The sequence below is a fragment of the Passer domesticus genome, chromosome 1 (assembly GCF_036417665.1).
Source record: "Passer domesticus isolate bPasDom1 chromosome 1, bPasDom1.hap1, whole genome shotgun sequence".
NCBI lineage: Eukaryota > Metazoa > Chordata > Aves > Passeriformes > Passeridae > Passer > Passer domesticus.
Window position 1 is genome coordinate 51,838,194 of NC_087474.1, and position 14,135 is coordinate 51,852,328.

Genomic DNA, 14,135 nt, shown 5'->3' on the forward strand with positions numbered 1-14,135 from the left:
GATCCTGCTGCTTTGATGTTACAGCACTGAGGAATTCATAAGACATGGTATTTTTTCCCAGCAAGAAAACATGAGCAAACCATCTAATATGATAATTACTGAAACTGATTTACATCTTGTGAAAAGATTAGGCAGGGGCTGCTGCTGCTGCCTTGGAAATGTCCCATAATGATATCAAACTTCAGGCCTAAGGAGGAGTACAAAAAGGGAGCTTGAAAAACTCTGGATGTATATCTTCTGATAAGTCTCCGTGGATTTGCGGATAAGACTGCCCCTGGAAGGATTCTTCCTTTGGGTTCTCTCACTAGGCAGAGGGATTTTCCCCTTCTTGCAATTGTGTTTCCAATGAGCATTTGAATATGGGCAGATTTTAAAGAATGAAAACCAGAAAAAAAAAAAATCAGACACAACTAATGTCTCAACTGGTCTTACAGTATTCACCAGTGAGTCACATTGAGAGTTCTTCCACAAACAAATCTGGAAAATGTGTTTTCAAAGACAAGTCTGTTCACTATGCATAGCATCCTTCTCCCTCCAGCCTTTGAAACTTTGTCTTGCAGAGGTATTTACACAAATAAATAGCTTTGCATCAATAATTTTGTATGACTGTGTAAATCCTTGAAGCATCTTGAGCCTCTGCTGTAGATATTAAGGGGAATTTCATGTCTGTCTCCAGATGAAGTATAAGGAGAGCTGAGGTACACAGTTTGCTTCCTCCTTCTCTGTTCAAACACCACTCAAGTAAGATAGATGCAGAGATGGGTGAATTAGGCATAGTGTTTAGGACCTGTGCACTAATTCTTACTGTTGTCAGCTGGCTGAGGTTTCATAAGCAAATTATTTTTACTTTGAAAATAACAGAATTTCAGACTTGAAAGGATGAGCATCTTTTGAAAAGTATGTTTTTGCTAAGAAAGCTAAATTTATACAGTCTAAAAGAAAATCAATAGCAGGTAGGTTGAGTTGGGGCTGTTACTAGATAGGGAAGACAAGCATATCAAGAGATTATAAAAAGCTCCATGATGAAGTACAGTTGCACATTTTTTTTATATTTGGGTAATTTTTTAAAAAATTGTCACAGAAGGCATTCAATGAAACTGAAGGGCTTTTCAACATCTTAGCCTATGAAACTCTCAGTCATAGAATACTGAGGTTCATTCCAGTGACAGGAGTCTAGCAGGGTTCAAAGAATGGCATGAAAATTTATCTGGGCTTTGGTAGAATCACCACACCACAATACCACACAGAAAGCAAGCTCGTTACTTTGCTTCCCACCTTTGTAATTTCTCCTGATTAACAAAAATAGTTTCTGTATGGAGCGGTACTTTGCCATGGGCACATGTCACTGTCTGGACCAGGGAGTGATTTGGTACAAAGCTCACATGTTTGAATGTTAATGAAAGCACTTCTGGGGTTTTCATTCAGTCTTTTAAGCCATAGAATACTGTCAAGCTGTGCAGACTGAAGAAGATAAGCATCAGTTTTTCAAGTTACTATGAGTGATGAGAGGTAGATTTTAGGATACTTAGGATGAATTTGCTGAAGGGGAGATGTGCAAAATGTAATTTTAAACACCACTAAAGGTGTTTGGTACGGGCAGTGGAACATTCAAAATATATGTTCTGGAGTCAAAAAGAGGTAAATTAATAATATATTACTATATGTGCATTTTCTATGTAATACTTTATATGGGTGCTGTAGCCCATATAATTTGTCCACTGCTCTTATAATGGTTAAAGGTAGGACTATGAACAAGAATACCTTTCCTAACATATCTAATTCAATATGCTTGAAATGTTTGAGACACCACACATGTATTATTTAGTGAGAAAAATAAATCTGAAACAAAAACTTTGGCCAAAGGCAGCATTTTGGCTAAAGGCAGTGGTTAGTGCCAAAATGCATCAGAGACTGCTTTTCAGAGGGTGTCCCAGCCAGCATCCCTAGATACCTTATCCTGCTTTGTGCAGCTATGTATATTGTCATATCTTAGTCCAACATGAAGGCTATCCTTTGTATTTAGATATTACATCAACAGATCCCTGTCAGGTACAACTCAGCACAAAGAGGGAAGGTTGCTTTATGTGATGATGACCACATACTTCTGGGACACCAGAACGGAAAGTCCCTTCCAAAGCTCCAGTTTCCCTGAGCTGTTTCTAGTCCCACAGAGGCTCATGGGGCAGCAGCACTGCAAAGCTCAGTCTAACATAAATTATCAGAATTACTTGACTTGTTTGCTTGGGAACTCACTGGCACCAGGTTTTCCCTGATGACTGCTAAGATCTGTGTGGAAAAGCCCTACAGGATGTAATAGGAATCTTTGCAGAAACATTAAAAGACCCTATTTAAACTGCTCTGAAACCTATAGAGTTTAATAGAGAGTAATATCCTTTCTATTGTTGTTTTTAACTATCCTATATAATTCTATATTAAATTCTTGAGAAAGGCTGTAATTTTCTATTAAATTCTTTCAGGCTTTTCCACAAGGGTTCAGTAACATTTTTCATCTTTCCCAGAAGTCAATCACTTCAAGCTGCTAACCATATGTACCCATTATATAGAAATATATACACATATATATTTATATTGTTATATAGTTTTTTATATATATATATATACAAACATGTATGTAGGTATGTTACTCCTCTGGACTCCCTTACTCAGAGCAAGACTCAGTTCCTTGAGAAGTGATTGCTGTGAAGAGCTTTACTGTCTCTGCCAGTAAGCCCTCAGCCCCAGGGAGAACACTGCACATTCATGCTCTCAGTCAGAATCACCCTTGCTGAGCAGGTCTCCTTTTTCTGTTTGGCAGAACAGACTCTCTGCTTCTGCCTCCATTTTGGGTTTCAGTAAAGCTTTTGATACTGACCCTCACAGGATTCTGCTGGACAAGGTGTCCAGCCCACAGCTGGATAAACACATTGTGTCATGGGTGAGCAACTGGCTCACGGGTCAATCACAAAGTGAGTGGGGCGACAGCAGACTGCTGAGCTGTCACTAGTGGGGTTCCACAGGGCCCCACCTTTGGCTCAGCCCTCTGCTCTTCAATATCTTCATAAATGACTTGGACACAGGACTGCAAGAGATACTAAGCAAGTTCACAGATGACACAAAATTGGGAGGAGTTGTTGACTTCCTTGAGGGCAGGGAGGCCCTGCAGAGAGACCTGGACACATCAGAGGACTGGGCAACCATATGAAGCACCAACCATACAAAGTTTCAAAAGGTCAGGTGCTGGATTCTGCATCTGGGATGGGGCAAACCTGGATATATGAGCAGACTAGGAAATGAGACACTGAAGAGCAGCACCATGGAAAGGGATCTGGGGGTCCTAGTTGACAGAAAGTTGAATGTGAGTCAGCAATGCCCTGGCAGCCAGGAGGGCCAAGCGTGTCCTGGGTACATCAGGCACAGCATCACCAGCTGGGCAAGGGAGGAGATTGTCCCGCTCTGCTCTGCTCTGCTCTGGGGAGGCCTCACTTTGAATATTGTGTGCAGTTTGGGGTGTCACAATATAAGAAAGATACAAAGCTATTAGAGATTGTCCAAAGGAGAGCAATGAAGATGGTGAAGGGCCTTGAGGGGAAGTGTAATGGGGAGCAGCTGAGGTCATTTGGTCAGTTGAGCCTGAAGGAGAGGTTTAGGTTGAATATTAGAAAAAGGTTCTTCCCCCAGAGGGTATTTGGGCACTGGAACAGACTCCCCAGGGAAGTTGTCACAGCACCAAGCCTGACGCAGTTCAAGAAGTTTTTGGCAATGCTCTCAGGCCCATGGTGTGACTCCTGGGAATGGTGCTGTACAGGGCCAGGAGTTGGACTCAATGATCATTGTGGGTCCCTTCCCACTCAGCATAGTCTGTGATTCTGTGATCAGCCATGGAGCAAAGGCTGGCCCAGCACCTGCGCCACAGGTGTGCCCATAGTGGACACTTCCCTTCCTACCAGGGAAGGTCTTTTGCAGGGGAAGGAAAAGCATGCCCTCTGGAAGTATGCAGCTGAAGCCAGCAGCCGAGCAGCAGTTCCAGCTGAGCTGTATGGCTCACATGAATTAATCTGCCCCTTTTAAAACATTCACACACTGATCTGATCTTGACTGCTCCCTGCACCAAGGTAGCTTTACAGCTTGGTGTGGTTTAAAAAGAAATTCTGACAGCACTTTCTCTGCAAATTCAGTTTATCCTAGTGCTGGCACTCAGACCACCTGATGTGCATGTTATGTTTGTTTATTTTGCTGATATCCTGAGAAGGTCGTTGGCAGTCTGTTTCCTGCTGTTTGGATACATATGCTGCTGCGATGACTCTGCTCTATATACATTGTGAAAGAAATGTAAAGTTCAGTAAACAAACAAAACACACACTATTTGTGCATTGGAGAATATTTTGTTCTTTCATTTTGGCTCCCATGCAGCAGGTGCAAAAGGGCCATCAAGCCTCCCTGTGAGAAGCCTAGCCTGACCTGACAGCAGTGCTCTGACAGGCTCTTGCCAGCCTGACAGCAGCAATCTCTTCCACTCATAGGTCTGACACTGAGCCCTGAGGCTGCGTGTCCATCAGGGTTTGATGGCACTGAGGTCCTGACCCAAGCCCCAGCTATAGAATCACTCCTCCAGTTTGTCTTTGCAAGCTTGGCCTGAGGGTCTCTGCTGACTTCGTTGCAGTGTAAGTTATCAAAATATCAGCCACGCTCATGGTGATACACTGTTTGGGTTTTGTGCTCCTGCACACGGACCTGAGGAAAGTGAACACATGTGAAAATTGTGCATGAGATGTTCATCCCTGGGAACCCTCAGCTTGGCAGCTTATTTTGTGCCTTAAAGTAAAACACAGCCAAATAGATATTTTAATCTTGTGTATAGGGACTATTCTGCCAAGGTGCATGGGAACCTCATCTCTGGGGCACACAGGAAACCTTGGGCCCAAGCTTGCAGCCTACCTTTGCAGCACCCATGAATGCTCAGGAGATGAGAAGAGTATGTCATTCTTCTATGTACCCATAGCCAAAATGGTGCTTTTGATGCATTTGAGAGAAAGCAGTAAGAGGCTCATGGTAAGAGGCTGGATTCAGGGAGCTTTAGTTGGTAACATGAATATTTTAGCTGGAGGAATTAGCTTTCTGTAGTAATTTTGGGGGTGATTAGGCTTGGCATTGAATACCTAGACTGTTTTGCTGCAAAGAGAAGACATTTGGCTTGCTGCTGCTGTTGTCATCTCAGCTTCATTATGTGACTAATCTGCTACAGTACCTAGGCCCTGGACTAGAAACTTATTTCAGCGTCTGGATGTCCAAATCAAAGTGTATAAACAATAGGGAGTAAACAAAAATGTATCAATATTTGTACTTCCACAAATAAATAGGGCATTTAATATGAACCTGTATATTGAGCTGTTCATGCATGGCTGTCTGCTGGGATTGTGCCTGCCAGCACTGGAGAGGGGAGTATGTGAGATATGGAGCAGCTGGGAATATACACTCTAAGATACACTTATTGAAGCCCCTGTCAGCTATTCCAGAGAATTTCCCAGACCTGTGGAGTGTGAATATCTTGAAATTTGGGGAAGAAAGGGATAGTGTACCAAAGTTTGCCCATCTGAAAGTGCTGCTCCACCAGTGGTGAGAGACTGTGGTGACTCCAGTAAAATTAATGGAGTCGCAGTAATGCAAAACTTTTGTGACATTGGCATCAATCACTTTCCTTTTCTAGGAGTTATTAATCAAAGTTCTGACCTTTTCCCTGGGAAGTTTTATTTCTTTTTAACTCTGCCTGTGAGGCTACCAGATGTGCTGTGTTACTGGGGTTGTTTTAGCCATGCAAGGCATTCTTAGGGTCTCAGCTGATTTGCTGAAACCAGGATCTGTCCTGATTTCAATAAACATTGGGATCTCCCAAGGGCATTCCCAACTGCCATCTCCATTCTAGCAGCACATTTGTGTGGCCGAGCACATCCTCTCCTTCTGCAGGAACCTCAAACCCCAGCTGCTGGTTGCCAGAAAGCGTGACATAGACAATCATACTGCTGCCTTTACATGGAAAGGTGTGTACTGTAACAGCACGAGGTCAGCAACAGTAATCCTGACTTGGAGGGGGAAATGCCTTCATCTGTGCTTGCAAGCAATCACAGCAGAGCTGTGAAAGTGGTAGACTGAGTACACTCACTGTGGAAGAGATAATAAAAGAGAAGAATCAGAAAGCCCAGCAGAAGCAAAGTTAGTAGGATAGAGAATGAAGCAGGACTGGGAAGTGAAGGATAAAAGGAATTACAGATTACATTTTTGGGGTTTTATCTCTGCAAAGACAAGGTAAGGTCTGAAGCAGTTAAAGATCATTTATATGAATGATCTGAACTGGCAACACAGGTTTAAAAGCTAAGTCCAGGATCTTCTGACACACTGAGGGAACTGATCTTTAAGCTTGATATGAGACAAAAGCCAGGAATGTTTGGCATGACTTCACATTTCCTAATAAAAGCCCACAGCGCCTTATGTAGCATCCTACTCTTGTTAAAACAGCAGTAGAATTTTTAATGAGTGAGTGTTCAAGAAATTGTTTTAATGTCCTCCTCAGAAAACTTCCCCTCATATCACAGCACTCTTTAACGCCATATACACAGTGTATGAAACTTTACAGCCCCCCTGGAGTGATTCACGGTGCTTAGCTGTCCCAGACCTGTGCAAGCAGTAAACTGCAACTTGGTCACAGACCCTGTACCCCAACTCCTCCCCCTTGATGTCTAGCAGAGAGTAAGCACCTCTTATCCCTCAAAGATTTTGCACATCAATTTGCATTCTGGCTGAGATGGAGAATGCTTCAAGCTCAGAATACTGAATAGGCTTGAAACCCCTTACGCATGAGATGCCCCACATGCAGGCAGTGCTCTGGCTGGGCGTGGACAGACTGGCTTCCACAGGCTCCCATGAGCTCCTCCAGGTGGCAACTCCTGCCCTCTGTCCCACATCCATGCAGATGTCCCACACCTATGAGATGAAAATTAGGCCTGGTAGAGAACTTCCTTAATCACCTTTCCTGGCCTCTGGAGCCTCCCTTCTTCCAGGTGTGTGTTGAGGTTTTTTCATCTAGCTGTTGGCTGTTGGGGTGAAGAAGGATGTGGCCTGTGCCACCATGGCTGATAGGTGTTCAGAAGACTGAGCAGCTTCACATCAGGGCTGCTGGCAGGGAAATTGTTCCCCTTATGCTGCCAGCTTGACTCTCTAGAGTCATAACTTGCCAGTCTGAAATGTTGTGAAACAAACCTATTTTTCTGATCCACTGGTATAGGCCGAGGCTTATCCCATGTCTCCTGGCCCACGTTCTGTATGTCCTAGATGTCTTTTATGTGTGCTGGATGCCTTCTATGTGCAGTCTTGACATCCTGGATCTGTAGCTACCCCACATAATGAACATTCCATTGCAGCCTTGTCCTTATTTTACGTATCTATTGGACAAGCAAGGTAAAAATCCATGTGCACTGTGATCCCAGATCTTTTGCTTCTTTTGTGACAAGCAGGCTATCACTCTGTCCCCTGTGTACTTTGCACTGCTCCTTCTCTGGGCTCTTCATGACATGTCTCCCTGTCCCTTCAGTCAATGCTGAGTAACTATCTAGTCCTCAGGAAAATGTCTCATGTTGGCATGTGATGGTCCATGCTGTCTGACAAGCAGCATACTTCTATCTTCTGTATCTTTGACATCAATCTCTGTCTGTGTCTGCTGCTGATGGTACTTTTTCAGGCATTCAAGGGAAGAGGCATTGCACCTGGATTCCCTTTTGGCACTGACTCACATGAATGCTGCTGCTGCAGGGCACAGCCAGCAGCTGACTGAGCAAAGGGTGTTAGGTTATGACCCTCTACAGAACACAACACCAGGTCCCTGAGCATGCCTCTTCCCCTCATGTTCCTTAGAAGACCATCCTGTCAGAGTAGTGATATGCTGTGATCAGTCCCTCTTACTGACAGTGAAAAGCTAGCCTAGGCTGAGGCTTCAGTCTTCTGAAGCTGTAGAATCTGAAAATTAGAAACTTGGCTTCATACTCCAAATTCTGTTTTCATGAACTGCAAAATGCAATCTTTTTTTGGATCAACTCATGGGAGTCCAGCCCCAGGTGTGAAGCACGTACCAGTCTCATGAGATAATTCCCAATCTGCTGGGATGACTGCCAGTCACCCTGAAGCAGTATTACTTTTCCCATTCAGCAGGAAGCTTGGGATTACCTTTTGTATGAGTTGCTTTGTAATCAGCCTGACTACCTGATCAGCCCTGGGATTTGCCTCCCTTGTGTCCTCTGGGGTCTTTTAGGAAAGATGTTTCTGCCCCTTTCATTCCATGGCCCACAGCAGCTTTGACCCCCAAGGGAGAAATGCTGTTCTGAAAAAGGTTTAGGGGGATCAGTGACAAGATGGGTGTTTCTAGGGCATCTGGGTATCTTACATGCTAAATCCAGATTCCCAGACACATGTTGTGGACACACAAATGGCTCCTAAGTCTCAGCCTGAAACCCAATGCAGTAGTTTTCCATGTGTCACTTCAGTCCAATGTCTTCTCACTATTTCTGTTATGTTTCCAATAGGATGTGGTTCTGCACTTACTCTGACTACACAGGTGCTTCATGGCTCTCAGTCTTCTGTCTATTGTGCATCTTTCTTCTTGAAATATGGCTGCCTTTTTCTCTTTCCCAGAATTTCTTTCGCAGCCCTTGCTCTGGTGATTTCCTTAATGCTTTCTGTTTTCTCAGAATGTTTTGATACCATAATCCTGAATTGCCTCTCTGTTGTCAGCTCCTTCTGTCAGTACTTTCAGCCTTGGTGGCTAGGAGTTGCTCTAATGGGTGGTTCAGTTTACCCATCAGGCTGGGCAGATGCCAGAGGTATTTGTGACCAGCCAGAGGTATTTGTGTAATTGCCAAAAGGCACAGCAGAAGTTGTTGGGAGAGCTCTTCCATCACAGCAGGTCTGGGTTCACTTTTGGAATCACTAGCAGGAACGATTTTCCCCAAAAGCGCTATAGAGGACATTTATAATGGCAGCAGTTCTCCTGCTGTGTAAAGGTGCAAGTCTGGTATACCTGAGCTCTTCCTTGTCATTGTCAGGCTGGAAGTTATAGTGGGAAAAAAGATGTTACTCTGCCAGCTCTTCCCTCAGAGACTCCATCATCGGTAATGGAACTCCACATTTCAGCAGACTCAGGTTGCCAACAGGGATCTGTTTTTAACAGTTCAGTTTATTCAATGTGTCTGTCCTTGACATACATCTGTATATTCAGCACAAGGAACTGTGCTCCCTTTTCTTTACTGCTCAGAACACCAGACATGAAACTACAGCCTATCTGAGGTTTGTCCTGTGCTTCTTACATCTCCTTCTATAAACTTCAATTTATAACATCCCTGTTTGACGAGTTTCTTACAAAAGCCAGGATTTGTCCACTGGTCTTGAAGTGTTTTCCCTTCAAGGGTTTTCCGTGTACATGCCTAACGTATGGTTTTGTGTCTTGTGTCAGTTATTGCTGTTTATCCATGTTCATAGGATTGCATTGCAGTTTCCAGGTGGAAGAAAATTAGTTTAACAGCACACTTTTAAATGTGGAAAGTTAAATACTTAGCTATCCCCTTCTGCAGCATGTGTGTGTGCTGATTATCTGTAACATCTGCTAATGTCTCATTGCAATCATAAGAAAAGCTCCTAACAACATATCTACTTAGAAAATGAGAAGATGGCTGTGGAAAGATTGCATGAGAAACACACAAAATTCAGTGTAAGTGAACTAAGGTGTGTAGTGGCTTCTTCAGCCCATTGGAGGTATATGCAGTGCATGTTGGTGTGGCTAGCAAAATAAGCTGGTGTGAAGCCACATGTGGCTGTATACAAGCCACAGTGACAGTGCTTTTTTTTGTTGTACAGATATCTATACTTGTTATAAAATTCTCACAGATATATAGTAAGCATCCCTCCCTCTTCTTCTTCCTCCTCCATTTTATTTTTTCCTTTTCCCATTTTAGCATTTTACCCTTACGTCCTTGGGTGGGTTGGTTATTTCTCATTTCCTTCATCTATCCTTGCTAGCTTGAAGTGTTTATCTGGATTAGACCCTTGCTCCTCAATAGCCTCCATGGAAGAGTGGAATCTCATGTTTTACACAAAACTACAGTCTTCAAAAGGAATCCAGGTCCATGGGTGGATTCTATTATTCTCAGCCTACAATACCAGTACCTATTCAGCCCCTGTGGTCTTAAGGAATAGGAAGAGGGTGGGTAGAAGGAGGATGAGAGATGACCACTGTCTTTGCATGGTTTAGTTCCTTTGGGATGAGGGTCTGATAATGCCTTTACCAGCTGATGCGGGACTCTCAGGATTACTCAGCAGCTCGTCTTTTCAGAAAGGAGGTGATTCTTGTCTTTTTTCAGAAAGGATATATTTTGCTTCCTCTTTCCTACCTTTCATGATTCACCCTGATTACAGATTCAGGTTACTCTTCTTCAGGGCTTATACAGTGGAACCTGGCTAGACATTAATCTTTCTGGTGATCTCTCCCTCCATGTTAGCTGCTTGCCTCCTTTTTACGTACTCTATCCTTTACCTTGCAAACACATGTTTTTATTTACTGTTGGACTCACTGAAATAACTGCTGCCACAATATTTACTGTGTTTGTGCTGGGAAGCTAGAGTGAATTAAAAACATTCAGAAGAAAAGCAATTGGAATTCTGAGAAGCCTGTGGCCTTGATAGCACTTCTCTTTGAAAAACCCTATCTACAACATGTAAAATAAAATAGGCTTTTATGAAAACAGTCATAGAAGGGCTATATGTGAATGGGCACAGACTGCTTTCCAGGCACTTCCTCTGACCCCTTCCCAGCTGCACTCCACATGCATTCCTTCACCTTCCTTCACCAGGAGGGCTGTGACTGGCTTGCTGAATCACCAGCTGCCTACAGCCCTGGTGGGATGGCACAAGACTGCTCTCTACATCGTCCCTGGGAAGGAGAGAGAGCTGCTGCTTCTCCCTGCTGCTTTGCTTGGAGCACCAAGGGAAGAGCCCTGGCTGACTGGAGCAAGGCTAAATAGGGCACTTGAAGAGGTGCAAGTGGCAGTGGGAGCTTGAGGGCTCCTCAGTCCCACTTTCTCCCTTAGGCATGGAGATATAAAGAAGCTGAAAGTTTAGCTTTATAATGCGGTGACATATTCAGTTTTGATACGTGCTTCTGATACTAAGAGACATGTAAACCCCACAAATCTTTTCTGTTTCAGCTGTGTGTCACAATAACTCCCATGTAAGCTTTCTGTAGAACTGATCAGTGAAAACCTAAGTCCCCTGAAGTCAACTGGAAAGCTCTTGTTTTCCTGGATGGTGCAGGGCAAGACCACTAGCAAGGAGATTTTATCCTTGTGTGTGTTGCAGCACTGAATATAGATTAATTTTTACTTTGTGTTCAGGTCCTTCCTATGTGTTGTTAAATACACAGTATCTGGTTATCATGACTGCATGGTAATGGCAAGTAGAATAGCATTAACTGCTCTGAGCAAGAAGTAATTAGGTAGATAACTATGCTGCAGAGAAATGAACAAACCATGAGTTAGCTAAAAAGAATGTATTTTGGATGGATTTAGATATAAAATTTTGCTTATTTGGTGCAACAATGCATCATGCTGCCCTTGTTATGGGTATTGTAAGAGCATAGGTGGCTGGGGGATAATGACCCTCCAAATTAATGATTTCCACATTAATTCACTTGAGATTAATATTTGCTCCATGGAATTTGGGGTCTTGGATCAGTTTTCTGGGAGAATATCAAGAAAAGAGACCTTATCTGTAGAAAGGCCATCCTTTATGCAGACAATTGAATGAAGACCCACCTAGAAAAGCACTTTATTGTTCTAGCATTTCTTCTCTTATCTTGCATCTGGGATGCAAACATCATTCATAGTTTATGTTATAACAATAAGTGGCCTATGTGGAATCAAGTTGAGCAAATAGATATGGGTACAGATTTGGGACATTCACTTGTGTGAATCAAGGATTTTTCTGGAAAGGGAGAATTGTTGTTAATGCTGAAGTTCTTCAGTGATCAAAATATGTAACACATGGACACTTTCTCAAACTGTCTCAAAACAAATACAAATTTCAGGTTACTGCTTTTGAAAGCCCATTTCAGTCACCTTGAAATTTGCATTAATTTTCACTCCTGGAAACAGAAAAATCTTACAGTAACCACAGCATTTGAGCAGATAGATCAGAGCAGATACAGCATCTATACATTGATAGTGTCTTCTAATTTCTACATTTTTTTAGACAGACTTTTGGAGGTCTTTAAGTTACACACCCAGATTGGAAAAAGGCCCAAATACAAGAAAACAACCTTGAATGGGAATATTTTCAAGGCTTACAAAGTTAACATCTGGCTCTAAATTCTGGGCAGTACTCCGGCCCCTTGCTGTGAAGCTGAGGACAGACTCCAGGCTTGTTTTGGGGTTTATGTTTGCAAGAGGGCTGGATGATTCAAGGCCACATGCATTTCACCAAGGTTTCCAGAGCTGGATCCTCAGGGAAGGGTGGTGGATGTGATGGCAGACCACGTGCCACCCCTGCCTCTCTCCTCTGAGCTCCTTGTCACTGTCCTCGCCCCCATCACTGTCAGAGGCCTCAAGGCAGCTTTCATTGTGTGCAACCCGCTGGGGCCGGGGAGTTCTTTGCATTTACTCACGTACTGGGTCAGTCCTGTTTGTTTCACTTTTTTAATGGGATTCTGCAGTGCCATCCAGGTCACTGGTTTTTTACACTATCAACTCTGACCCATCCAGTCGGACAGAAAAACCTTTGATTGACATGTTGTCAGAGCAGCCTTTGGACCAAATCCACTCTTGTACTGATTTTCACACTGGTGTGAAACTTGACTTCCTTGGAGCTACTCTGGAGTTGCAGCAGTGTAATTGAAAGTGGAATCAAGCATCAGAGTATCCTTTATTTCCCTGGCTGAGGAGAACTGAGTTATCAGTGTGAACATTTGAATGTGAATGAAGCTAGAGAAATGGAATTCTGTAGCCAAAGGCTTCAGTGAAACGCCTTCACCAGTGTTTAACACAGGCTGGTGATAGTCTTTTATTCATAAATGCAATACTGAGGAGGATTACACCCCACCACTTAGTGTATAAAATCACAATTAACGTACTATAATGGACTTTAAAGGGCAAACTGTAGAAATTATTTATATCTCATAAAATATTACATGAAACCCTCTCTTTCTCCTGGTATTTTTTGTCATGTTTCCCCTTTCTGCCTGTTTGAAATACAACTTTATTTCTTGCTTTATGCTTGTGCAAAGCTGTGGGACAGCTGGAACAGTGGGACAGCTGGAACAGTGGAGAAAATGTAGAAAAAGAAGGATTTAGGCAAAACAGCCATTTTGCAGTGACTAAATCTTTTCGATGTAGCACATAATTTTCTATTTGCCACTGGCCTTTAGAGAACAATAATACAGTGAAGGAAGAGAGACAAAAAATAAAACAGCAACTTGGGATCTCTGTCTTCTTCTTTCTCCTTTCTTTTCTTGGCAGATATAGAAGCAAAACCCAAGTGTCACAAACTCTAGTGAGAGCTGTCAGTCCGTTGTGGTTAGACCTGTGAAGTCCCAGAACATGTGGCAGCCAAACAATGTGCTGTGATAGGTCAGCAGGGCCAGCCGGGTTAAAAGGGATGGCAAAAGTACAAGTTCATAATTTACCCACCTCAGCATCACCTATGAAGGTCCACAAAGGAGCTTGGCTATTTGGTGCAATGCAAATATATCTCTAATTGAGTTGAATTTACATGAGTTGTAAGGATAATTTCTTTATTATTCACTGATGATTTGTGATGGCAGCCTGAAATTTTTATCTGCACCTTTGATAGAGATTAAGTGGTTGAGGCTTCTGCATTCAGGAACACAGGATAGTCAGCCAGGGCCCACTTCTGACAAATATTGTCACATGATTAAATATAAGTATGGCCCTGAGTTGTGCTTTCACTTTGTTCAGTTGGAAGATGCCTGGAAAAAATGTGCACAGCTTCTCACTGAAGTAAACAGGCCTAATCCCATTGACTTAGTATGTAGCTATCCCAGTTCAAACTACATAAGGATTGTGATGAAATGCTTTTCCTTCCCCAGC

General features: G+C 43.0%; 1 long non-coding RNA gene across 1 annotated transcript in view; it reads left to right on the forward strand.

Annotated features, from left to right (window-relative positions):
* LOC135300475 (uncharacterized) overlaps positions 1-14,135 on the forward strand; it is a 120,114-nt gene that overhangs the window by 82,898 nt on the left and 23,081 nt on the right. The gene's annotated exons all lie outside the window — the stretch shown is intronic.